At 42.2% G+C, this 27926-nt stretch overlaps 1 protein-coding gene across 5 annotated transcripts in view; it reads right to left on the reverse strand.

Moving 5' to 3' along the window:
- Nucleotides 1-26922, reverse strand: part of lrfn2b (leucine rich repeat and fibronectin type III domain containing 2b) — a 90726-nt gene extending 63804 nt beyond the window's left edge. For 3 of the 5 annotated variants that reach the window (XM_053887562.1, XM_053887564.1, XM_053887561.1), the window contains exon 1: nt 26643-26922. The gene's annotated coding sequence lies outside the window, so the exon portion shown is untranslated. Of the gene's footprint in view, nt 1-7224; nt 7279-26642 lie in introns of all 5 variants that reach the window. The other 2 variants (XM_053887563.1, XM_053887560.1) reach the window with 1 other exon arrangement.
- Between the last annotated feature and the right edge of the window lie 1004 nt (nt 26923-27926).

The following is a 27926-nucleotide window of genomic DNA, read 5'->3' on the forward strand; positions in this document are numbered from 1 at the left end:
ATATTTGTAGGCCAGAAAATAGAAAAAAAGAGAAAAAAAAGAAGAAATCTGAAAATGAGTGTGGGCTATGTTACTGCTGAGCAGAATTTCGGCTGCCATGCATGTGCGTCTCATGTCTGAAATTCTGAAATTCAATTCACACTTTCTAGTCTTGTGATGTGGCCATGCGGGTGTCGATTCACCGGACCGATAGAAAACGTCAATCACACACGACCTTATTATGTCACACTTGAAGAGCCAGCATTTGACATAAGTCCGGTACAAAATTTGCAATTGCAGGATGCTGTTTTGTGCAGGTAAAAAAGAAACATGCTTTAAATCTGAGACCAAATCTGCGCAACCAGAAGATGTGTCGCTGTGAATGTGTGTTCATGTATCGGCTCCTGGTTTGTGCCTGAGACTGCTGTCACGCCGTCTGTCCCTGGGCGCAGTTGTAGAATGATGATAATGATGTTTTGCTTGAATTTGAGCAAGAGTCACCCGACCCAATTCTCCCTCGGGCCTAAAAGTCTTTCAATTTGTCATGGAGTCTGTACTTCTGCCTATCTGCTGCTAGGAAGTGCCTGCTCGACGGCACATTCGTCATGTGCCTCTTGATCAGTTTATTCTCCGCTCCAAAAGAGTGAGCAGCGAGGACGTTTGTGAGCTTGCCAAGGTGGTGCAGCACAATCAGGCAGTTTGTGGCTAACAGGCTTTTCAGAGTAAACACAAAATGTCAGCAACAAAAGAGGCTATGATATAACATGGAAATGCTTTGCTTCATTGGTGATGGACTGAACACAAGACGAGACCACCTAACCCCAGAGGTGGGTGAGGGGGTGTATTTTGAATCCTATGTCGACGACAAAAGCAGCCTTAAAACACATGTCTCAAAAAAGTTTCCCCTCCTGTGTGACGTTCCAAGCAAGGGGATCACCAATGTTTTGTTCTGTGTTTTAAATAAAGCTAGACAGGTCCTCAGCTGCTTGTTAGCTCCGCCCCCTTAAAAAACATGACGGAGAAAACATTTAACAATATGACACAGACTCAAAATAAAAAAAAACAGGTTTTCTTTCTCTCTTTCTTTTATCTTTCACAGTATTTTGCAACAGTGCCACGAGGAAATGAGCTTGGAAGTTAGTAAACCAAAAAAAATGAAGTAGGAATCTTGAAACAAACTTGTAAGCAGACAAGGAAATAAACTAGAAACAAGGAAATGAACTTGGAAGCTAGGAAACCAGGAAACTAGGGAAAACATACTAGGAAGCTAGGGAAAGAGGAAAGGAGCAAGGAAACAAACTAGGACACCGGGAAATAGGAAGCGAGAAAATGAGGAAATGAACTATGACACTACGAAACAAACTAGGAATCTGGGAAACAAGAAAACTAACATGGAAGCTAAGACACAAGGAAATTAAGTGGGATTTCAGGAGACGAAATAGGAAATGAAGAAACAAGCAAGAAAATGAACTAGGAGGTTAAGAAACACATTCGGATGCTAGGAAACAGGGAAACAAATTGGGGCTAGGAAGCAAACTAGTAAAGAACAAGGAAACAAACTAGGAAACAAGGAAATGAACTTGGAAGTTGGGGAACTAACTAGGAAGCTCGGGAACAAGGGAACTAATGAAGAGGATTAGAAATAAGCAAGGAAACAAACTAGGAACAAGGGGAACGGTCCAGGAAGCAAGGAAGCCCCAGGACATACCCTCGTATTGCCAGTGCTCTGGGATAAGCGGAGGTAAACCCCTCGAAATACAACAGTGCACCTCCTCTTTCATTTAACATCATACAACTCGGAGTGGAGCCTAATATAGCTGTGCAGAGCACAGTCACGCTGCCACTCTGTAGTGTGAGTCACCAAAAGCGCACCTGGACATTTGCACTCCATGTCGTCATCAGCAAACACTTGAAACGCTGAATAAAAGCTCTCCACTTGGCTGCTAACACTTGTGAGACTGGTGTGCTGAGCAGTTTCCAAGTGCATTTCCAGCTTCTCCTCTCATACCTCCACGATGGGACGCTGCACAAATGAGGTCTGATCTCAAAGAGGGCGCATGTGATTACTGCGGCGTGGCAGCTATATAAAGCTTGACGGGTCACAATGGGGCGGGGCTTTGACAGGTTTAAAAAAGAAAAGTTGCAATTGACCCGTTGAAATGAGAACAAAGTGGTTGGAGCTCACAAACACTTGCAGCTTATTTGTCTTTCATGCCAAGTTGATCTGATTAGTTGGGCTAAATCCAAACACACACTCACACACACACACCTCACGGGCTCAGCAGCGCTGTGAACTGCAGGCAGAAATGTTTGCATCCGCCAGCTCGCTCTGTACGAAGGCAGCTCGGGCAAATCCAGCTGCATATATTTCCCAACTACCTGGGGAGCCAAACCCCTGCTGCAGCCACTGTACTCAGTCTGCTCGCCCCAAAAACCATTTCAGGGGACAAAAGCATTTGTCTGCAACACAAAGGTGCACCGTTGGTATTTTCTTACAGTGTTGTGCATTCTGTACATTCACGCCTGTACAAGGGCTCCAACACTTCCTTCAGCAAGGCATATGTGGTATCTTAGCTTCCTCATTCATTTCCTCATTCCCAAGTTCATACCTTGTTTCCCAGCTTCCTTGATAGTTTCCTAGCTTCCTTGTTTGTTTTCTCATTCGTTTCCTAGTTTGTTTCCTCGTTTCCGATTTGGTTTCCTAGCTTTCTACTTCATTTGCTCATTTCCTACCTTTTTTCCAAGTTTCCTATCTGGTTCCCCAGCTTCCTGGCACATTTTCTTGTTTCCTACCTTCCTAGTTTGCTTCTTTGATTCCTACTTCGTTTCCTTGTTTCCTGCTACCAAATTTGTTTCCTTGTTTGTGTCCTTGCATCCAATTTCATTTCTTTCCTTGTTTCTTCATTTGTTTCCTAGCTTCCTACTTAGTTTCCCAGCTTCCAACTTCGTTTTCTTGTTTCCTACTTTGTTTCCTGCTACCAAATTTGTTTCCTTGTTGGTGTCTTTGCATCCCAGTTCATTTCTTTCCTTGTTTCTTCATTTGTTTCCTTGTTTCTTAGCTTCCTGTTTCGTTTCCGTGTTCCCTAGCGTCCTACTTTGTTTCCCAGCTTCCAACTTCGTATTCTTGCTTCCTACATCGTTTCCTTGTTTCCTAGCTTCCTACTAGGTTTCCTTGTTTCCTACATCTTTCCTTGTTTCTTGGTTTCCTGCCTTTAGACAAAAGGAAACTTATGAGTGTCAATAAGGCTTTGAAGTGGAATGTTAGCGTGAGCTCTGTTTTTCTTAGTGATCAGCGATTGTCCTGCATTCTTTAAAATCCCTCACAGAAGACTATGGTGAGACTGTGGAAGAACCTCAACAGCTTCCAAAAATAAGCATTCTTGTAGAAAGAGCGAACCACTGAGAAGAAAAAGAGCCAAGCCACTGTTAACAGTAGATGGTTTAGGTTTAGAAATGCTTAGATTTCATAGCATGACTGCAGCCTCTGGCTGTGAGGAACAAGAACAGCCACCATTTCCCTCTGGTACTAATCTCCAAGATCCCTCTAATGAGGCAACAATACTTCAATATGTTCTCGCACAGTTTCGTGTGATCATGGTGACAACTAGTCCACGCCTTTACTGTGTCCAGCTCCAAGACATGGATGCCTCTTTTCTGACACAGTAATGGGTCAGTAGGCTCCTGCTCTGCTAATGTGTTTTGGTTTTAAGAGAGCTAAACCGGGTCTTAGCCGTAGGCTACCGGCCGTACAGCCCCTTCCAACAGGGGGAGGAAACTAGAGTTATTCAAGGATTTACATGCTGGAATCTGTTCTGTTTTTCCTCTCCCTGCGCCTCGTGGTCCCCCTACACTCAATGCGTGAAGCATTACATTCATAAATCCATTAAAACGGCTACGCATATGCATCAACAAGGAATGGAATGGACAATATAAGGACGCAAAAGTCCACTGTCACACCGTCAATATATCATGCTATGGGAATGAGGATGGGTTGAGTGGGAAGCTAGTGGACGTAGGCATGTTTTTATCAGACAAATCCAACACGAAACATCATAACAAAATGACAGGAACACATCTGTTGCGGAACTGAAGTCTGGAGATTGACATCTCATGGTTAAAAGCTAGCGTGCAGCTAACTATGAAGCTAGGAAACGAAATAGGAGGCAAACAAATTAGGAAGCTAATGAACCAGGATGCTAGGAAGCAAACTAGGAAACAAGGAAAAAGCTAGGACACGAGGAAACAAATTGGGTGGCTAGAATATAAACTGGCATCTGGTGGTTTTATGCATGTTTTAATGGGAAAATCTTGAAGGAGACATCATAGTAAAATGACAGGAAAACATCCGTGGCTCGCTGGTAGTTATGAAGTGAGCGAGGATACTAGGAAATGAACTATGCATGAAGGAAACAAACTAGGAAGCTAGGATATTGGTGATTTTAGGCATGCTTTTAAATGAAAAATCTGGAAAGAAACATCATTACAAAATGACAGGAACACATCTGTTGCTGGCGGAAGTGAAATCTGCGCATCCCACCTGGATACCAGAGGGAACAGACCGGGGGAGAACGGCTGCAGATTGGAGGGAAATTTACTTCCAACGATCAAAAGCTAGGAGTCTTATTGTCATCAATTCATCAAGTGCCAAAGCCTCCTCTTTCACCTCCTTGTCTCACAGACAGACTACTTTTATGTTCAGTTCCAAGCAGATTTGGTGGCATTTTCTTGTTCAAGGAAAGCTGTCTGCAGCAAAAAGCCCCGTCACTTTTAACCTAGTTGGACGTAGTCCAACAGAAAAATGTGACAGGCAAAAATATGAATTATGAACATTTAATGAAAGGTATTTGCAGTTTGAGTTTTGTCACTAAGCGGACGGACGACTTGGACTTGAAAACCAACTCCCACTCGGCTATCAACATGTCCGTGTCTGGGAGCCTCTGTGACTGAGTAGTAAAGTGGAAGCCTACACTAATTCAATGCGTGTGGAGCCACAGTGCTAATTTGAAGAGGGCTGAACTACAGAGGAGGGTATTACGGTCTATTTATACCATGACCTGCTTTCTGCATGCAGACTCTCCACAATAGGAGAGCTGGAGGTGCATTGATTCGTTCCACTCATTGGTATGAGACTAAAGAGACTGGAGGCGTCGCTGACAATCTATACTTACAGGCATGCACTCAGATATCACTTCCATTAACTTGTCTCACCCTTGGATCAACCAGTCATCCATGCATCATCCATCCACTCCTTTCCAAAGACCAATGAATTAACGCCTGGGTTTCGCCAAATGCTCGTGTTAAGACCTCACCATGACCAGTTAGATTCATGTATTAGGTAAGGTAAGTGTCTTTTTCCAAGTGTCTCCTAGGTTTTTGTGCAACGACAGCCTGGACTGACTCTTGTGCTGCGTGACCTGGACAAGCAGTTAATCCTGTTGTGGCAAGTGGGTGCAGTGGTTGACTCTTCAGCTACACAGACTGATGCCCTGTTGTAGGAATGGTAAAACAAAAGGCCGTTCTGATGTGGAGTTTTTGCATCCTACCTGAGCTCAGGAAAAGTCTCTTGCATTGCTTGCCCTGCGATGCTCTGGCAACCATCCAGGGTGATGTTTTGCCACATCAGTCATCCCAACTTATGCCCCTTTTATGTGCAAAATTGTATCCGTTTGTTTCAATGATGTTAATGATCACATGCTTCCATTCATTCTTTATGTTGGCATTACTGCTCACCAATATATCCACCAGCGGGAGCAGCCCAGAGTCAAAAGTTTATGACAAGGACAAATTCCAAAACAAAGATGGTGACTATGGACAAAGTATTGAAAATGTACCACTTGCACTGTAGGAGGCGGTGCTCAGTGAGGCCGTTACATATCGCAACTGGAGGAAGGAGAATTTCCGCTATTGTTATGTCTTCTTCGTGTTTCATTACAGATATGTATCAGGTAGTAACAACAACACTGCCCCCCATGGTTTCTGGTGGCACATGCTGCATTTGGTCCATGTCCGTAAGCTATGTGGAAACGCGCAAAAATATCGTCTCTGGGTCTGTACGTAACATTGAGCATAAATGTGAAGCCTCACAAAGGGCCATACCGGTTCGGATTCACGACTCATAATTGTAGAAAACCAGCTCTAAAATGCCATTTCTGTATGCCCAACCCTCAACCTAATAATTTCCTGACCTCATGGCGACACATTGAACTGTCAGGGATAAGTGTCTTTGGACTATAACTGGCCCAGACCTTAGGCAAAATAACATCCTGACAGGAGTGCGGGCATCTTTCGAATCCTCCTCCGGACTTTTTCTATTCCGGCAGGGTTGAACTCAGGACGCTCACTTCATTTTTAAGCAAATAAAGGCCATAAATATTCCATTGGAGTGGAAACAGAAGGGCAGCGCTGCTCACCAGACTCATTGGTACAAATAAAAGTTCTAAATATTTAACTTGGCAGTATATGAAGCACTCCGGTGGGGTTTTTTTTTCGGAGTCATCACTTCTGGAGATTCGCCTTCCATTCAGCGGAACATTAGCAGCAGCCAGTCCACGCTGCCACAATAACACGGCAGCACTTAAGTCTTTTATAATCAACATAGCCACGAGACATATGACACCATAATTCATTAGTGAGCGCTGGAGCTCGCGTGTGTGTTTTCTCTCCCACTGTGGCACTGACTAAAACGTACAAGATTTAATCAGTGAGGCTAATTTAGTCACAGCCATTTGGAAATGAATCTGCAACGGAAGAATGAGACGCTGAAATAATTTTGGCACTTTTTGACGGGATTAGTGATCGAAATAAGAGCTGGAGGATCAGTTAAACAAAAAGCATCAAATAACAGGCATGTAGCGCTCAAAAAGAAAAGCCACAACTTTGGGTTATGACTGAAATAACTACGGATTAAAACAGGGGTCCATTGACTTGTTGAGATGACGTCATGTGCGACACTGAACACTCATATTTGCCCACAAATATTGACCCCAAGGGTCACTATTTGGACTGGATTCTGAATCTATTCTAAAAGTTCTTAATTCTTGTGATTTAAATGTATAATGGACGAAACAAAAAAAGGGGAACTGACAAGCTGTCACCCAAACACTAGATGAGGCTTACATAAACAAACATGGATGACACAAGATCCACCTCTCGCCGCACTATTCCTAACACTGTACACCCCGACACTTTGTAACATATCACCAGTTACTGTTTTAACTTGCTGCTTTAACGAACAACACTCTTTACCTCTCAGACTCTGCCCAGCCAAACATCCGTCAGTCTCCGCCCTTGTGAGGAGCTCTGTAACAAAACAACAAGCACACAGTTTCACCCCAGAAACTACTCACGTAACATCATAAAAAAACAAGATGTGTTTATTTTCCATGTGTTTAGCATGCACATTCATGTATTTATTTATTTTGTGTGTGTACTCATTACTGACAATTGTTTTTTTACAAGGTCATTTGCAAAGACTGTCACGTTGCTCCTGAAACGTAAAAAAAAAAAAATCTGTCGCAACAATTAATACAAAAGTCTGCAAAATCCTGGAGGGACTGTATACCCATCGGGCGACGTCAGACAATGTACACTAACTAGTAGCTGTATGAATTACATTTATAAGATTAACTGATGCAAATATGAGCATAATGATGATTCTTAGAGAAAATTCTCTGAATAATTCTACCATAGAAACGCATAGTGGAGTGAGTCTTGCTGCTCCTGACTGCAAACCACAGCCTCATATTTAATAGATAGCAGTGCATTAGTTGTTCCCTGTCGGACCATCATCATCACGTTTCCAGCACAGTCGCCACAACAGCAAAGTCAAACCAGAGGTTACAAAAGTGACTTCGGTCAGAGTTGAACTAACCTGTTTAGAAGCTATTTATGAGAAGAAATGATCACAAGTACTATGTCAAAGTCTTTCCACAAGATTTCATCACCTTTGTATCACAGAATAGGAGGGAAAGAACAAAAGTCTGTCAACACCTACGAACATGACATGCCTCAGAACGCACCAGCTAATGATCTTTAACACTCCAGTCGCTCACTAAATATGGCTGTAAAACCACCACAGTAAATCAGGTGTGGGAAGCTAATACACAAAATAATAGTTAAACTCCATATGTTAAATGATAGCATTAAATAAAAGGAGGTAGTCTAAGAGGGGGAAATAAAGTGTATCAGGCATGAAGTCATTTGGTTTAACAACAAAATCTGTGTGAAATCAACCTAAGTGAACAAGTGATCTCTATTCAACTACTAGATGAGAAGATGAGATCCAGCACTGTTGAAACCAAGATAAGAATCCGTGCAGGAATCGGACTCAAAAATGCTGTAATCCTTCATGTGCAGACACGCCAGATCTGGGCCAGCACAGGCGTTTGGCGGTTGACCCGGTCCGATGCACAGTGCCTTGCCCTCTTTGGGATCATCCTCCCTGATATTCCAGCAAAATGACCGTCAGAAATTTAACGTTGGCCAGAGATAGTAGCTTAGTGCTGCCAGGCAGAAACACGGGGACTGTTTTTTTTTTCTTTTTTTCCAGAGAGAGCAGTCAAATATGGAGCAACCGGACAAACCTCAGAGGCAAATCTGCCCCAAATATATAAACTACAAGTTCAGTAGGAACAACTGGAATATGGATGAAGAGAAATGTTGCTTTTGCGGAATATTGATGCAACAATCAAAAGTCAAGAACTTTGTTTTGTCAGTTTTTGATGTAAATGATAAACAAAACATATAATTTCTTTCTGTTTTTCTGTCAGTATAAAGCAGCAACACCTTCAGAAACACGCCAATTTTCATGATAATATTCAAGGACGTGTCAATTTTTTTCACCACATACAAAAATGTCACTTGTTTATTTGTGTTAAAGTGTTAAAATATGTGACTTAGTAGATAGAGCACTCTAAATCACTGGAAGTTTCACAGTAATGCAGCTGCATGTGCGTACAATCACCCAAGATTAATATCACAGGCACCCTATTACAAGTAATTACACAGTAACCCAAGGCCCTCTATGAATCAAAATGCAATTAGTGGCACTATTTCAAGGCGCCCTTCCAACCAAATATTCAAACTCACCATCATGACTTGGGTGTTAAGTGTTATTAGACCCTAATAGGACACACATATTTGTAAATGTTCTCAAAAACACATGCGATAATTGACTAACCTGTATTTCTTTCTGTCAAACTAAAGCACCGACAAGTAGGGATTGTGCATTAGTACACAACATAGTAATAAACAGGTTTGCACGCAGGCTTGCCACAAAGAGAAGAGGAGAGGGTCGAGTAAATGTCCCAGCCTCAGCAGTGGATTTCATGCTGCTGTTTCTAAAACCGATATCAAACAAGTGCATCATTTAGTTCTGCTTAAAAATGAAGTGGAGAGATTAAATTTAAATTGCAGCATGGCCACTTTATTCTGGATTTCACACAACTCTTTACACGCCCACACACCCTCGTCCAAGGTCTGAACTGTATTTGTATTTGTACGCATCAGTTTCTCCCACAGCGACTCACAACAGCTCAGCATTGGAGCGTCACAGACTGTGCCTCAGGTGGAGCCTGGTCAGAAACTTCTTACTCGGAGTGAGCTGACCAGTCACTGAGTAATAACAAATCATATTTTGACACCCTTTTTATATTCTCAACCGAGATTATTCGCATCATTCCCAAGTTTTACTGACCAGATATTGGAAGAGTTTGAACCCCCTGCAATGATGTTTTCTCCACCCTCTGATGACCAAATTCTATCTGAAAATGTAACAATTAAAATGCACTCACATGCCCATTTTTATTTGTTATTTGAAAGACATACAATTCTGGAAACATTAGTGTTCATCAGCATTGTCTAAAACAGTCATTCTTAACCACAGCCCATGTTTGCCTCCTAGAGGGCCACTAAAGGTTTTTTGGTTCTGCACCTTTGGGCCGTGAGACGCTCAGTTTTATCACATTAGCCACATATGGTGTGTCTCTGAATTCCCTTGACAGGTGCAAATCTGTGATAGTAAACAACTATGGAGAAGTTCTTGAAAAGAAAAAATGCTAAAGAACTGTTTATGAAAGCACCTGTTGAAGCAGTTTTATGGCAATACTTTTATTTACACTTCACTTATATCTTTGTTGGAGTTAAAATAAAATATATTATTTTTATTTTATGATATTTAGACATAGACATGTATTTTTAAGAATTTTATTCAGTTTTTCCAATTTTCTCAACAGTTTGCATCAAGTGTATTTTTTTTTCTTCTTTTTCTCTTTTGTCAATTTGATGAATATGACTTGCACCTGCTTCTGCTGCAGGTTGGACTTTTCTTTGTCAAGTAAAAATCTTGCGATGATCACATGGTCTCATGTCATTTCACAAGGTTTTGGTTTGTTTATGTGGTGGTACATTAAATATGGTTGTTGATGACAAATGAAATCAAGAGTTGTGAATCAGTTCTATGACTCCTTGTTCCAGGAGAGGTGGGCCCCGACATCAAAAAGGTGAAGAACCCCTGGTCTAAAACGCAGCCACCCAGAATTCCAATAGAATAGAGACAAAAAAAGCTACAGCTACAGTACGTGGCTCTTCCTATTTTTTCATGAATGACAATCGGTCTATTTACCTGCTACATTTGTATTTCAACAATCAATTGTTTGCCATTTTGGCACAATATAACCCGATAAAATGACTGAGAATTGCCTCAGTTTTTAAAAGGAGTTCCACTTTACCTATCTGAAACAAGCATTGAGCATACATTTCTATTTGCGATTCACATTTATTATGCGCTGCCTAGAAAAACAAGTGCGGGTGGTGTGAATGCTCAAAGGACAGGATATTTGTTGTGGCGTCACCTGATATGTTTATTTCGAATGTTTCACTAAAGCTGTGAAATTGCTTCCGAGCACAAAAGGCAAGGCTCCACATGACTTCAAGTGTATGCTGTGAAGGCTATAATTAAAGGAAGAAAAAAAAAAAAAAAGAAAAGAAAGAAGGAGCTGGCGAAGGTTATCCATTCACACTGGTTTCTTTTCATCAGATAATAATTCGAGGGATGAAATGTTGATTTCAAATGGTGGAGGAGGAGTCAACATCCTGCTCCTTGGACTGTTGCTGCATGGCTTCTAGTTAATGCTGCAGTCAGATATGACTCATGTATTGTGAGTTACGGGAACAGCTTCCATTACTTTCAGACACAGTCTAATGCTATTGCAGATGATCGATGCTCTCGTCTTGAAACTCACTGACAAACCATGTCTCCGACTGCAGATCAATCCAGTTTGGAATCGCTGGGACTTTTAGTACAAGGTCAGCTCAAGGTCATGGGTAGGAATTAAGGTTCTTTACCTGAGAAAAACCTTACTTTTATGTACATTAAAGAGTCTGTGACATGTATTTAACCAAGGCATAATAAGAAAGACACAATACTGGTTTCACGCTGTATATATAACAGTAGCATTTAGTTTCCAGAGCCCACCAAAGATAACATGATGTATGCTAGACTGTCAGTACAGGGTCATAAGCCGGCACAAGGTGATGATGTCACCAAAGGCACAGATTCTGTTAAAAGGCATGGCTGAAGTGGAGGAAGTTGCGTTAAATATCAGCACAGCTTTGAGCGAAGGAAAAAGAGCAGGGTTTATGCTCATGACATCAGCCACGTTTCAATTCAACAACATTGTTTCTAAAGCGATGACGCGTGCTTGGCAGTGGGTGAAGGCTCACAGGTTAAAGAAATGATGCCACGAATAACAAAAAAAAAAAAAGAGTTTTGTGTTTTAGGCTTGCAACTAAACACCCCCAACTGCATTGTTTATCAGTTAATACTATGTTATTAGACGTCTATTACAGTCTGAGACATAGACAGAGGGACCGCTTTTCCAGGCTTGTTTATATTTAATTTTTTTTGAAAAGTGGAAAGGTGTTTGCCACTCGTCCCTTGTTCTCTGAACTTGCTCCACCCTTTTTTTTTCTTTTCACAAAGCTCTACATCTTGTGTGAAGAAGAACAGTGTTGAAGCCACCAAGCATCTTTTCTATCCGAAGAGCTTGTTTACAACAGGACATTCTTCTGGTATCTCACATGAGCAATCAGGCTTTTAGCTCGGACTGTGAAACAGGGCGTCCAAAACCCCGCCCCCAACCCATAACCCCACCCCCTCCCGACACACCATGTCAACGACTGACAACTGACAACTTGCTTTGTAAAAAACAAAGCTGTAAACATCTATTCCTCCGAGTTTTAGTTTTGTGAACGATTGTTTATAGTTAGGAACTTTATCTGCGGTTTCCTCCTGTCATTGGCGTCAGACATCCCATCAATATCAGCGCACTTACCGCGAGATTACAGCGGTAAACAAATATGCCGACCACGATGGCCAAAATACGGTTGCGATAGGTTTGGATCATATTCAGCAAAACACAATATAATGTAAATCTGTGAGATGACACTATGACTTGGGCATTATACAGGCATGAATAATACATTTAGGGCGTCCTGCTGAGGAAATAGGGCGTCTGGTTCTGAGTGCTGGAGGTCGTCCATTTTTTCAAGTTTTGCAGTTTAGGGCGTCCACGCGCAAGACGCCCTCTAGCCTCGTCTGCAATAGCTTCCACGTATTTAGCGTTATATTTCGAAAATAACTCAACGCATTAAAACGGAAAAACAACAGAGCACTACTGCATTATAAGCTAAGAAACCCGAGATAAGATGTATTTCCTCCTTTCACATTTTCATGGTTTTCTCCCACGGCCATATGGGCTTTGACCCAATGCACTGAACGCTAACGGTGGCGGACAGCAAAAGTCAACAGGGTCTCACTTCACAAGTGCACCAGAAAACTCTTTCACAGAAGACGGAAAAGATCACTTATGACATGGTTTAACCCTGACCAAGCGCCTTAAGACAACTTCTGTTGTGCATTGGTGTTACGTAAATACGACTTGACAAATAGCCAGTGGGAACACTTTTGAATCGCAGCCAAAAATATAGAAAACTCCTTTAAATGGCACCTGGAGCATCTCAGATTTAACTGAACTAATACAGGGTATCCAACAGCCTCCTATTGGGCACCTACTGCAACAGCAACCTGCTTTCACCTGTTGTTATTCCAAGCTTCTGACAATGCTCAATAAGAGCTTTTAATAGCTCACACAGTTAACTTCTAGTGCAGGGTCAACTCATGATTTTATATTAAAAAAAAGTGGCATAAGGTTAATAGTTTTATGCGAGGATCAGATTAGATCAGGAGTCTGTATCGTCCCATTCCAAAATGGAAAGACGAATGAGCCATCAAGAAGCATTTGGCTATTATTGAACACCCGTTCAATAAAAGTAGAATTCAACCCAGAAGCTACGCAGGTGGCATTTTTATACAATAGTTATGAAGCAAGCTGTCTGAGTGGGTATTTTGATCATCCTTCATGACTCACAAACACTGCTTAGACCTCACTATCACTGAAAAAATAAAATGGAAACCGAAGTGACAAACAACATAAAATGATAATCACAACAAAACGTTTATTTTTCCCCCAACAGACATCGCCATAGACCGGCCATACATAAAACATTTTAACTGACAATGAGAAAGTGTATTACTGATGATGCGATTACACAGTTGCAAGTCAAACAGCATTATGCAAATATGATTATGCAAATACTCACCGCTGACATGATTAGTGCCTAAGACATGATATGCAAACAGGCCGTGAGGTTGTGCAAAAACATAAACTTGGCTGATATCAGCTGATCCTTGGTTAGCACCTTATGAAACATTGGATTTATAGAGAGATTCAAGAGTCAAAGTACAGATTTTCGTGTTTTTTTTCATTTCAGTTAATGCATTTTTTATGACATATCATTTTCTTTTCTTGTTTCTTTTCCCTCTGTCAACAACTTGAGTGGTGCTGTCTGACAGGAAAAATCCTCTCTGGGGTTCTTATGAGCTACAGAGTGCAGGCAGATTGTTGAGTACAGAATTATAGACATGTATGTAGCGGTAGCAATGCAACACTGAAAAAACAGCAAGAAAAATCTGTTTGTACAAACGCAAGTACAGTGTTCAATTGTTGAAAACCCACAAAGTAGCAGCACATAATGCGGGTAGCACAGGTTGGAGAGTTAGAGAGTTAGAATTGTTGTCATGTGATGGTGGAGAGGAGTCAGATCAAAACACCACGTTGAGCTGATAGACCTGGATCTGCTGCTGTGTTGTTACCATTTCACAGGGAGTTTCATCATATAAGAAAGAGGAAGTGTGGTGTGAGAGCACGTGACAAGCCTCACTAGTGCGAGAGAGACCTGCGACGAGTCCGCAGAATCACGAATCACGAAAGAGACATGAAACGATAGTTGGCCTCACGCCAAACGCAATTGCTTTTGCAAAGCGGCGACTCACACGAAACACGCTTTCTGTCCGGGGTGGTGATATTTGTAACGCAGCCATATTGACTCACCGAATTAAACACTACGATCATGACGCGGCTCTCTTGAATCTTGAATGCAGGGTCTGGCTTGTTTATGCCTTAAAGTTAAGCACAATTGAAATTCTTCGACAACATTTCTGAATTTTGTTGGAAGTGCTTTTACTTATTTGACTTATTTCCTATTTGAATAATCATATCAACAGCAACTTGACCAAAATTGCAGCTGCTTGCAAAAATGCTGGGCCGCAAAATATAGAACTCAGTCCTATTTTGTAGCTATGTCACAACACACGTAAAAAACACTTTTGGTGCGACGACTCCAACTGAGTCCAGCAGACTAAAGGTTTTTTAGTTTAAAAATAACTTTTTTAAGTGACAAATGGCGCCAACAATGATACACAAGACAATTACATTTTACCTCAAGAAGTCTGAATAAGGATCCAAAGGCTCCTACTGAAATACACCCTCTCATTGCTCTAAACTTTTCTTTAAACATTCTTTTGGTCTTCATTCAAGCCGAGCACCTTTTAGACACAGATAAATTAGCAGCCAGCAGGCTTTAAACCTCAGATGAAAACAAACTTTAATCAGAGGAGCCCGAACTTGCAACTAAGCAGACATGAAACGGATAATATGCATGTCAGCTTTATTAGGAACAGCCGCACACACCGAAGTATACAGGCCTCACATGCTCTTGGACGAGCCGCGGCGCGCAGCATCTAGCTTGACTTCCACACCACCATTAGCTCGACTTCAAAGTCTTTTTCCCCATCCAGTCCCCTGGGTGCTCGCTGCCCCCCCATCTATTCAGGATTTGTCTGATGTCAACAACAATGCACAAGGCAAATTGGCTATGCCATGTTTGCACAGAAGCAAAATGAGCAGCGCTGTTATTACAACACGGTCATTAGCGGATAAGATTTGATGCTAAAGCGGCAGAATCTGGGGATTCTGGCTTCATATTCATAATTTTAACAAATTCACATTCCCGCGTCTTGGATCTGGAATATTTTTTTAAGGGTGTATTCCTCAATTGCTGAACTGTTTATTGGATTTATGTGACTGAGATTAACAAATTTAAAAGAGTCTCTGCTCGGCCACGTGTGACAAGACTCAAGAGGGGCGCTAACAGTGCGGTTGGCTAAGGAGTATTTGCACCACCTGCTTTATAATGTCATGCAAAGTGTTTGCTCATGTTTGACACAATGGAGCCACCGTTTTGACTGCGACTGTACAGTCGTCGCTCTGTATCAGCCGCTCGCTGACGACAAGCACACATGCCGTGTGGGCAGTACCCACACAAAATGTGTGAAAAAAATGAGTCAGACTTCTGCGTTACAAACTGAAATTAAAAGAGACATAAGTCTTTTTTTTTGCCATGTGAGCTCGATTTGCAAAAAGCAGCTTCACAACTAAATGGCAGTGGCAATATTTGTATTTATCACACTGGTTTAGTTAAAGTTTCCAACTCGCTCATACGTACCGCGGATGCCAGCACTGAAGCTGCGGACATGTTTGTAAGGCGAGTTATGGCTCCAGGTTCTTTCCGCTAAACGCTCATATGCTAATGGTGGAAATGGATTCCCAAAACTGAGGCATGTTTCCTGCCTCTCACCAACGTTCAGGAAATCCACTCCAAAGTTTGCAAAATGTGAGAAAATTTTGTATTTTTATCAAATTACTTTAGCTGAAATGTATCAAAAACACATAAGCATTTAATGACACTTAAAATTCAATGGTAAGTAAAGCGCTGTTACAGTTTGTTTTGATGACTATACGAACTATAGCTTTCACTCCTGAGTCCCATATCAGGGTGGGGCACTGCCATAGCTTCAATGAGAGCAGCCATGCCTTCAGAAAAATGAAATGTCACCTGATCAAATGCATTAAAACGAAGAGGAAACTAGGCGAATAACACTGGACCGTGTTTAATGGAAAAATCCTGAAAGAAACATGATAACTAAATGACGGAAATAAGTCGTGCAGGTATGTTTCTGTTAACATGAGTTCCACAAGCAGTTGCTGTGTTCCTGTCATTTAGGTTTCAATTTTCTTTGGGACATTTTTCCGTTCAAAACACCCAAGACCACCATCATCTATCATGTATGATCATGTAAGACTTGGGGTTGTATATCAGTGGAGCTGAGCGCACTGTGAGTCACAACCAACTACGTCGAACCCTTGTGGAAAACAAAACAGCACCCAAGTTCAAAAACAAGTTAAAACTTCTGCAAGTTGACACAGCTGTGTTCTGAAGCTGTCGAGAATTGTCACGACAAACCGAAAAACAGAACTGTTCTACAGAAGCCATTTATTCCTCTGCTCTTTGCCTCTTGAGAAGGTTAAGAGTCAAGTCACGGCCTGCCCTGCAGTTGTGCTTCCTCGGCCAACACTGACCCACCACATCTACCGATAGATTGGTCCTTTGTTAGTTTCAGATCCAGACTTCTAGAGAGAGATGTTTAATAGGCTCGTGAGAAAGAGAGTGTAAGAAAAGGTAGCGGAGGGTGATTGAGCAGATGCAGGACAGAGCCCTATTCATTAGCCGATCAGCAACAACTGGGGTCCCTGGAGGGCTCACGCTGCCAGTGCAAATAGGATCCTCCTTTTGTACAGCGGGTTCAATATACTTGTTTTCTATCAGGATAATTAAGGTTCTCCAGAGACAAACTGACCAAAGCAAGCCCCCTATTTTTGCTGCACGCCATGCAAGGGAGGCAGAGGAAGACGGAGAGAACGAGACATGGATTTAATTCGCTGCAGCTCACCAGCTCTGACACATTAACCCTCGCGTTGGCTGCTTGAAAAACAGGGACAGAGAGGGAAAAGTGTGTGTGTGTGTGTCGGGGGGGGTGTTTATATGATGTCAAAATAATTCAACATCCCTCCTGCTCTGAGCATGTCAGCGCCTCTCTAGACCTCTCCATGTTCTTGTTGATTTTCATGCTCGCGCCTCACAGTCCTCAAACGTTCCTGAGCACGCTGGATTTAGACGGCCACACTTTATTAATACAGGTCCACAGTTGCTCACATTTTCAACCCCAAATGCATCAACGTCATGCCTCCTGTAAACCCAGGGGGCCAACTCTTTCCTTCACTCCACTACATATAAATCCACCATGCCTAGGTCATTTGTCTCCATTTCTAAAATGCTCATTTTAGACAAAGTACTTCATCATTATGCAGACACAAATTTAAGATGGATTAATGTAACTATACCGAGCAGCCAAGGTTAAGAGAAATAAAAGGTGTTTATTTAGTTTGTTTTCACTTTCTCCTTGTCTTGAAACAGAGGTGAGTTCCAAGGGCATTGGAATCTTCCTAGTAATATCTGTCCTTTTGGACAGAAATGCGACACCACTGCTGTATAACAAACCTGCAGAGGGACACACAACAAATTTATAATAGTGAGCGAGGAGGCAGCAGTGCTTTTGATCTCTGCCTTAGTGGAGCCTGTCTTCGGAATTACAGTGGATCTAAAAGCTTTAAGTATTAATTTTGCATATTAAAGTTATGTTTTTGTCCCAAACCAAAATGTTTAATTTTTACCCTTCATGTAGATACCGACATTGGAAGAGTCTGTAAGAAATCTCTTTACAACTAAGACACCTGCGATGTCAAAGAAATGCCGCTAATATGGAAAAGGCAACATGCTGATGAAAAACATAGCACAACATAAGCCTGATGTAAACGTGATAATTAAGTGGGTTTTATTATATCAGCATGTTGGACAGAGCCAGATGGTTACACCTGCAGCATTTTCTTCATCTTCTGGGCATTCCACAGAGACGGGTTATTAATTAGATATTGAATACTTTAGAAAACAGTGAGCAGGCTGTGAATAAGAGGCTTATTTTAAATGTTCACACAGTGGTATATTTAGAGACCGGCCACCATTTCAGATAAGAAATGCATATCCTGATGTGAAACTGACGTCTGAAAAGCTTTTTCTCTCTGGCCATTTTTTTCCCCGCTGCATTGCTGAGTGACCTCATTTCGGTAGTCACCGAGCGCTTGTCATCAGCTTCTGATGAGAGTGGATCCTTATGTTACAGATGGAGGGAGACGAGAAGATAAAGTGACAAATAAGAGGGCCGGGAGTATTGCGCAATCCTGGCCTTTTCCATTCAAGTTTGCACCGCCGTGCTTTTTTCTCTGCCTCTCGTGATACATCGTCCAAAGCTGAAACAAAGGCAGTCAGAAAACATTCATTCAAGAATGGTGCGAAATAGTGTGAGTGAAACCGTCATTTTTCAAAATGATTGACGGAGGGAGCTGGCAAGTCTTAGTAGTTTGATATTGCCTCACTAAGTCCAACGACTGACTTGCTGTGCGGCCCATTTTCCAGCTGGAATCTGCCTCTGCACTCGAATAACTTGTACGCAGTGAACTCACCAACGTAATATACTGCTATGCTTTTACCAAGGTACTGTATATTATTATCTTTATCAGCATTCCACCTCCATGTTAAGGCAGGTCTGAGCTTCCCCTTTGAGAAAAAGAAATCCCGGGGAGAAGCCAATATTCATGCATTCACAAGTGTTCTGCTGCACCGGATTTCTTTTCTGTGCCACATCTCAAGATGCATCCACCCCAATATATATGACTATATAAAGTGTACATCCGAGATCAGACAGTGAAGTGACACATGCAATGATCACGCCAGAGGTGGCAAGGTGCAGTATAGGGAAAGTCTGAGCGCTTCACGCCTCACTAGCTGTCACAGTCGGCTTGATAATGTGCGTTGTCTTGTTGTTGGTTCGGCTTGTGTGTATCTCTGTGTGCATTGAAGTGAATGTGAATGAGCTCTGCAGGCTGGAAGCCATAGCTTCTGCTTAATTATTTATGATTTCGGATCTCTGCTCGTATGTCCGGCCCCATCTCTGACAGCTCAGTGCCCATCCAGAGCTAAGACCTGAAGATCACAACTCAACAGCGCACTCACTTCCCCATTGCTGACCCCACCCAGGACACTAAAGAGGAACCCAACAGCGCCAATATTCCGGGGCAGGAATGACCTTCTCCTCCCCGCTGTGCATCGCAGATTCCTAGTTTTAAAAGGAATTTTTAAGCATAGAAAGAGCAAGTACTATGTATAAATAGGTTATTTTTCTAACTCCATCCTTGCTCTTAAACAGACTGAGTCTCTAACTGCCAGCTATTGAACACAACCCATGGCACAAACAGCTAGTGATGAGCTTATGGGGCTTCATGAAGCAGTGTCCTTCTATTCAGAGGCCTCTAGATGGCACTCTCTCCTTTAAAATCTATGGATTTGAACAAGCATTCCAGTGAACCCTCATAGCATTTTAAAACCAAGAGCACCATTTGCTGTGTTCTGAAAAAGAGGAGACTTCAAGAGACCATCACTACGATCAGCCAAATGTCCCGTGTTCCCCTAGCAATATACTGAATTATCTTGTTTATCTCACCCTCTTGTGTGCTGAATACCAATAAACAATAGGGGTGGGCAAATAAATAGATTTACTTAGGTATTGCCTTTTTTCATGGCAATGATTTTACTATTGATTTTACTCCGTTGAATCGATACTATTCATTTTTTCGTTCACATTTTGATGTGCAGCAATGGCAGAATGTGTTCTGCTGACAAAGATGGACCTCGAGGGCGTAGATGCTGGAGTAACACCATCAGGGGGTCGAGGGTTGGGTGTAGAACTTTGGTGAAACTTATTTCACAAAATAAGATGTGAAATAAGTTTCACACCTTATTTTGGTGAAATAAGATGTCTGTGATTTTATTCCACTCCAATAGCGTTTTCTTCAGTTGCATCTGAGCAGAGATCTGTGACGACGCAGATTCGCAATTTTGTATGTACAATGTCTATTTACAAAGTGTGAATAAAAATGTTTTCCACCAACAGTCTAAATTCCAGTAATAAATATTTATCCTTGTGCTTAAGAGGTTGAAGGCTTGTTTATCTCCATGGTACCACTTGTGCTGAAATGTCGCATAATATAAATGTAAATAATAGAAGGTTTTCCACAAAAATTTGAAGGAGAGCAGCTTGGAACATTTCTAAAGTCGTCGTGCTGCACCATATTTTTGGTCTAGTTCAATCCAAACAGCTAGTTTCTGCTGACTGACTTGCATGTCAGCTGGAGGATTGTAATCCTTCGTGCAGCGGCGAACACGAGCCGCTGATCTGGCCCAGATGGTTGCTTTCTCTAAGACAGGTGAGGCAGAGCATGTTGTACCTGACCCAAATATTCCCAATGTTTATTGTGTAACTGCTGTCGGAGGATGTCCGCTGGTATATGCAAGGGAGAAACAAAGTCATTAACAAAATTACACTGTACACACGTGGTTTTCAAAAGTGGAATAGTCCAAAGGCATTTTAGCAACTTAGTCGCACTTAAATCAGCCAGTTTAGCTTTAATACTCTGAGCTGCCACAAATAATATTTGATACTGAGACTCTTAAAGTGTTAAGTATTGCATATGTTATACATCATCAGTCACTGTGAAGTTGTAATTTAGCGTAACAAACTTTTTGGGAAACATTTGCTGGTTTTCAGAGCTAATAATTTGCGTGAACAGGATACACAGGATAAACGGATATTCATTGATTTTAATGCCCCTCGAGTCAGACAAAGCGCTGAAGTGTTTTGCACACGAATAATACTCTATTTTTGTAGCTTCATCGCTCCTGCTGAAATACCTCAAACACCCCGAAGGCTTAAGTGGTTTAGTCGCGTAGTTTGAACCATCAAAGTGATGAATTATTGATAATAAGAAGATGACAAATGGAATCAAATATTTACACCAATGACTTTTGAATAAGTGGCAACCCTCTATTTCCTTCCTCAATCTTGGAATATTTCGAATGTTTGTTCAAAATCGGCACTCACCATCTCCCTCCGCCTGGCAAAGAGAGCTCAATATCTCACAGGAATTAACATCAATATTGAAATATACTGTACTGACAAGCTGCTTTCTTTTCTCATTTTACTGTTTAAAAGGAAGTGGACGCTAGTCTCACAAAATAAATAACTATCTTTCTTTATTTTAAAGCAAACAAAAAAATCCTGAAGTTATATTCAATATTTTTAACAACCACCATTCCTCATTTCACTTTTTAAAATTTTTGTATTTGTTACATCTAACTTTCAAATGAAATATATATATAGACGGCAAACAAATAGCAACACAAACAAGACAAACACAGACAGAGCAGAAAATGGCATCAAAATAGCATGAACACTAACTTGGATGAAATTTTAAAACACTGGCAGGGATAAAAAAGTGGGACAGGACGGAGCTGAATTATTATTAAAGATTCAGAGGGAGGACATGGGCGTAGCAAAAGTGCACACAATGGTAACAGAGCAGAAGTACACACTGTTTGGGTCTGTAGTCATGAACAAAAACGATGTAATATCGAGGGGAAGCAGTCAATAACTGGTAAATGGGAGTACATGACATTTTGGTCTTTGATTCATCCCTCACTATTGTCGGCATGTGTGCACGTGGGACGGTGTCTTTGCCGGATAAATACTGTTGACAAATATCAGTTTGGTAAGTCCATTTTCACTGAGCTCCTCTGGGTATATAACGGCTGTTAATCGTATCATGGTGAACACGAAGGGTCATCTGACCTAACTGTGATTCATCTGTGGGCCCAACTCAGCTGTTCTGTTGACTTAACCCCAATTTCTGTCCAGCAGATGAGTCAGTGGCTGATCTATCCCAGAGCGTATCATGTCTGCCGTTGGCAGTCTGAGCACCACCAGAGACCATGTTCTGCCAATGCTGCTGACTGCATGTCGGGCGCTGGGCAGAGCCACAGGCGGATTCAATTACCAACTTGGAGGAGGCGGATGATGACGATGACAATGATGGGGGAACACGGCAGACAGGCGGAGGTTGTGTTGGGTAAAAGTTGGGACCAGACGTTTAAACTTTAATAAACGTCTGAGACCATGTAAATGGATTATCTGTGGTTCTGTTTCACAGAATGTTTGTCATTTTTCATCCCATTTCAGCTCTGCCGATCGATACCATACTCTTTGAATATGAGTTGAGTAAAAACTAGGGATGGACGTTGGACAAAAATAGTTATCGCAATAAATGTAATTTCGGTGATAATTATCACAATAAATACGTACATGTGTTGGACACTGCAGTCTCTTTGAAACTGTTTTATGACGAAACTTATTAGTGGAGTTTGTCACCAACATCATTATTTGTTTATATTTAAATATAATAACTAAGTGTAGAGGAAAGATATTCAGTGTTTCACATCTCTGGTAGAAGCCGCTCCTGTCTGACAGACTGCTCTACCAGCTTTATTTAGGGGTTAAATTGAGCCGTCTGTCTGCTGTATCTCATGTCTCTTAACAATTGACTTGAACTATGGACCAGTCTGGACACATTTCATAGATGCTATTGAAGAAATACGGTCCCTAACTGATGCTGGGTTGTAGCATTGGTGCTGCCTGTGAGAGTGTGTCCGCAATCAGTGAACCCCAATCGGGGACGCGGAAGAGGACGCCGCTGCCAATGCAGGAGCAGATGTCCCTTCCAATGTCCAACTATTTTCACCACGGTGTTTTGCCGAGGCGCCAGCGCAGCAGGAGACCTGCATGTGTTGATATGAACCAAGGCAGACGACTGCGTCAGAGAACCTATGAGGACCACTCCATCTAATAAAACAAACAGGGATCCAGAGACTCAGAGTCGACCAGTGTCATTATCAAAGCTTCCCTGTATTAAAAATAAGTTTAAAACTAGAACCAAAGTCCACTACACTCTCCACAACTGTCACACAACAGTGTTGACTGCCACGTGCCGCAGAGCTGGAGAGCGCGTCGCGCCATCACAGTCTCGTCTTGTTCACGTGTGCAAATCCAATGCAGCGAGTTCCGTGTGTTTATCGAATTTATCGTGACATGCAGAATTGCCATCGTGGGGATTGTGTTTGGCGGTATATCATGTACGATAAGTTATCGCCCATCCCTGGTGAAAACCATGTTTCCTGGGAACACCCTAAACTGAAAACACCCTGTTTTTTAGAAGGACACACCCTAAATTTCTGATCATTATTGTGTGTTGTGCCCTCGTTGTAGTATCACAACACCAGTGTCTATGAAAAGGGTGTTTTTTTTGCTAAAATTAAATAGAATTTTCATGCCTTCCTCGACTTGAGGCTTTGTGAAGGTGGGCATTTGTTTCCGAGCGAAATCTCTCAGCCATCCAAGAGGGCTCGAACACGACACGTACCACGCCATATACATGGCATGATATAACTATTTAAATAAGTGTGAGACTTTGTAGCAAGAAATAATAGCATTAAAGTAGCATCAAAACATGACATGTAATCCATTACATACAAAAGCATAATGCAAAGCGGCACTATGGTACCTTCACTTGCACTAAATATTTCGAAGCAGTGAAGTACACTGAAAGATATTTGAATCAAATATTGAAAATGTATAAGCGCCTTCTGTCAGCCCGCAGCCATGACAGCCATCTTTAGGTCCCTACAACTCAGGATGGGGCTTAGTGTACGTCAGCCAAGAGCACAGTGACATATGTGGCATTATTTATAGCCAGCAGATCCGTTGAGAGGCCCGCTGGCTTCTTAGAGAAGGTATTATTCCAGAGCCCAAAGACCAACCTGGCCATCAAGCTCTCAGGACATTTAGCAGGACGCAAACACAACAGATCTGCTCTCTGTGGAGCTGATAATACTGTCATCCAAAGCGAATTACAGCAGAGATAATCGAGTGTGTGGTGAGACCTGTATTTACCAGAGCGTGGAAATGAGCAGGAACAATGCTTTAGAGGGATGTGGAAGAGAAACAGTCTCATGACTTGACATAAAAATGAAATAATCTCTAACAGCACATTTCATGCCCCGCATGGGAGCGTTTCTGTTCAGGAGGAGGTGAAGAAAGTCACTGCACTGGCAATTTGAGGCTACGATTACTGAAGGATTAGTGGTTTCAGTGTGGGTGCGGGCCTGGGAGCCAGCTGGATTATAGCCCCTCCCCCTTGACCGCCAGGGCGACTCCGGCAGCTCAAACCACCTTCACATGAAGTGGTGAAGGGGTTAATGGTAATTCAATTAGCACATGGCTCTAATCCCAACGAGGCAAAGGTCATCCCTAATAGACGGTGGGAATTAAGGCCGGAGGTTCCCCTGCTTGGCCTGCTATACCACCTGAATCCTGTCCCAAATCTAATGCAACCTGGTCCGCAACTTCCGTGGGCATATGCAGATTCAGCAAAATTCCTAACCCCCAGTACCTCGACAGTCAATAAAGCGGGGAGGGGAAGCGTGTCCACCACAGCTGGAGGAAGACAAGCGCCTGATTCAACAGGGAAACCTGAGACGCTGACTCACTGGCTGAAGCTTCACCTTCAGATGACTTTACAGAGGCAGACTTCTACCTATGATAACCCGCAAGCGGACTGGAAAACTCTTGCATTTGTCTGGCCTTCATGAGAGAAACATTGACGTCTCAAGAGGGTTGCGTTTTTTTGGTGAATATTTAATATACATTGTATCGATATGTCGTAACAAGTGTGCTGAAGTGGACTTTTCCTTTTAAGGAAGGATATGCAAATTTAATGTCAATGTAAAACAAGTTTATGGACACCACCCGCCACAGTGGCAACTCTCAACCTAACGACAAAATCCTTTGACACTTCCGAACCAAGCACTGGGTTCCAAAGAGGTGCCCACAGTTTAACCCTTTAGGCGCCATTGTCGCAAAATTGTGAAAGACAGAATCGCTGTAATTAAACAAACCCAGCTCCATACTGGAAGCCTGATGTTGTTAGTGCTTAGCAGGAGCAGATGGTGGACACCTGTAACTTTAAATATAAACATTTGTGGGCACGTTTCTATCAAGGTGTGGGGTAAAATGAGATTGAAAACCACGGATACAGTGAGACAGAATGTGACATGCTGTGGTCCAGTTGCCGTCTCTGTCCACAAGCAGTAGACACTGGTGCTTCACCGCGTCCATGAATGCAAGACAGATGTAGCAGGATATTGGAAAGACACATTAGACAGAGTAGAAGCTGTAGGAGAATGGTGATGCCCAGTCATCATCACTGTTGCTGGACAGATGATGAAGAGTGTCACCAGTGGATCAGATAAACAACTGTAAAATGTATGTGATTCAATATGGCCGCCCCCTGTTGACCTCATAACACACAAACTTGATGAATGAATTTCACCCCAAACATTGGGTCACACTGAAGATTCTACTCTTTTACAGAATGGCTTCATCTCGAACAGTTTTCAAGCTACAACCTTTGAAATAGTGATCAAATCAAAGTGGAATATACGCCATTGAATAAAGGTTTAAAACAAAAGTTATTCACACAACAATGTTCTTCAAGCTTGACAGTCAGTGTGTACTCTTCTTCTTCATTCCTTGCAAGTAAATGCATGAATAACACCCCATACTGGCCTGGCATGTGCACTGCATTGTGTTCAACTCATTAAAAGTTGTGTCCACCTGCATCTTCCTCCTGGCCAGGTGAAGCTACTGTCAGATGTCAATCCTTTCGATATGGGCGAATGACGCCATTACCCTACTAAGCCATTTGTTGTCTGCAGCTTAAGCATCTAAAATGCTAATTAAACCTAGCAAAACTGTGGCTAACAGATTATGATTATCAATATTCCGACTAAATCCATAAAATGCTCACACATGAATATATGATTTTTTTTTCGATAGTATCCTGATTTATAGCTATGTCAACAGCTTCTTATGTTGCTTTGCTGTGAAACCATGTGCACCCATGCATAAGGCAATAAATGAAATACACTTGGATTTGACTATGAAAAATGGGTGGGTCCAACACAAAGATGGAGATTTAGGAACAATAGCAACAATAGTACTGGACTTCTCTGTCAGTACACATTTAACAACAGTGTTTGAGAGGATTATTTGGAGGTTATTGTTACTCACATAGCTTAGGTCTTAATCCATCTCAAATATTTGTATGTTAAATCAATGACTCAGGAGCTCAGTGTATGTGCAAATAACTTGTTTCAGAATCCCACTTCTACTGAAAGGACTCGGATAACAGGCGACTGGCAACGGTGAGCACCAACAGATAAGAGTGGCGATATTCAATCTCTAGTGAACGAGGACGGAACAGATGCGAAGGCACCGCGACAGACTGTTTGATGGAAGGAAAGTATGTCACAAGCGTCGAGCCGCGGACAGATTCAATGACAGTAACCATGCCTGGAGTTCGTACCTCAATCGGCAGACGTGTGCTATCCGAGGACGGGTTCTTTATTTATTCCAATATCGGTTAATAAGTTCCATTTCCCCTCCAGTGGAATCCAGCTTCCGAGCCCCTCGAAGCGTCTGGACGGACGGTTCCCGCGGCAATGCTGCTCCGCTTTCCTCTTCAAGTTTCAGAAAGAGGAAACGGACGCCGAAACAGACATGTCATGCTCGAAAACAAATGAATTTTACACGCGAGGAGAGGGAGTGAGACATCCTTCGTGAGAGGAGAAGACGCGCTGCTGTGTTCGGACGCTGCTGTGAGCAGACTGAAAATACCTGCAGCCTGAGACTGCGCCCTGTGTGGACGCGCCACGACCATGCATCAACATACAGATGAATAAATGAAACAGAAAGGAGTTTATTGTGGAGCAGTTCTTAATCATCTAAAATGGTCTTATTCATAGGGTCAAATACAGCTAAAAAAAAAAGAGTGTTTGGCTAAAATTAAATATTTGAATGTGAAGGAACCACAAAGCAGTGGGAAAAAAGCGCAAGTCAAATTCTACAAATAAGGATGTTAAAATCGCCTACAGAATAATAACTCACTGAAAATGTGCTTTGGGGCTCTGTTTATTTTTAAAACAATCTAAGCTCGAGATCGTGTGGAGACAGAGGGTTATTTTCCAAACCTGGTCAGTCAAGGCGCTTGTTGCAGCTCCATTTGAAATCTCATTTTAAAGCCATATGTAAAAGGTATGGGTTCGCGGTCCAGGTTAAACGTGAGGCCAGATGCTGGAGTTTGAACTGTCAACAGTAGAAAATAGCTCATCAGCAGTTCTATAATAACGTGGAGGACCTTTACCCATCAGTGTAGTGATCGTAATGAGGCTCAACACCGGTGAGTCAGAGGTCTAAAAATCTGTGGTTTCCTGGTTCAATATCTGGAGGACCTGCTAGATATCCATTTACGGCTCGATTTACGTTCCGCCACACAGCGGCGCAGTGAATGAAAAATTGAGATTGAATGACAAAAAGCCCGGATGACATCAGGGGTCTGGTGAAGAGTCATCGCCCTGGAGTTTCTTGAGGTGATTCACTGGTAAACATCCTCCAGCAGCTTCACAGGTGGATGCCTCAGCCTCCTACTGCTGCTGGAGATTCAACTCACATAACCCATCACCTGACTGTAGTAGTGAGAAGGGAGTGTTTATGAGCGAGCGGCTCTTCTACTATCATCAACAAGCAGCCCATAGTTCTAAAAAGACTCCTGGAAGCTATAGAAGAATGTGAATGTTATGGCGTGGAAGTG

This window comes from Synchiropus splendidus, chromosome 15, assembly GCF_027744825.2.
Source record: "Synchiropus splendidus isolate RoL2022-P1 chromosome 15, RoL_Sspl_1.0, whole genome shotgun sequence".
NCBI classification, from domain to species: Eukaryota; Metazoa; Chordata; class Actinopteri; order Syngnathiformes; family Callionymidae; genus Synchiropus; species Synchiropus splendidus.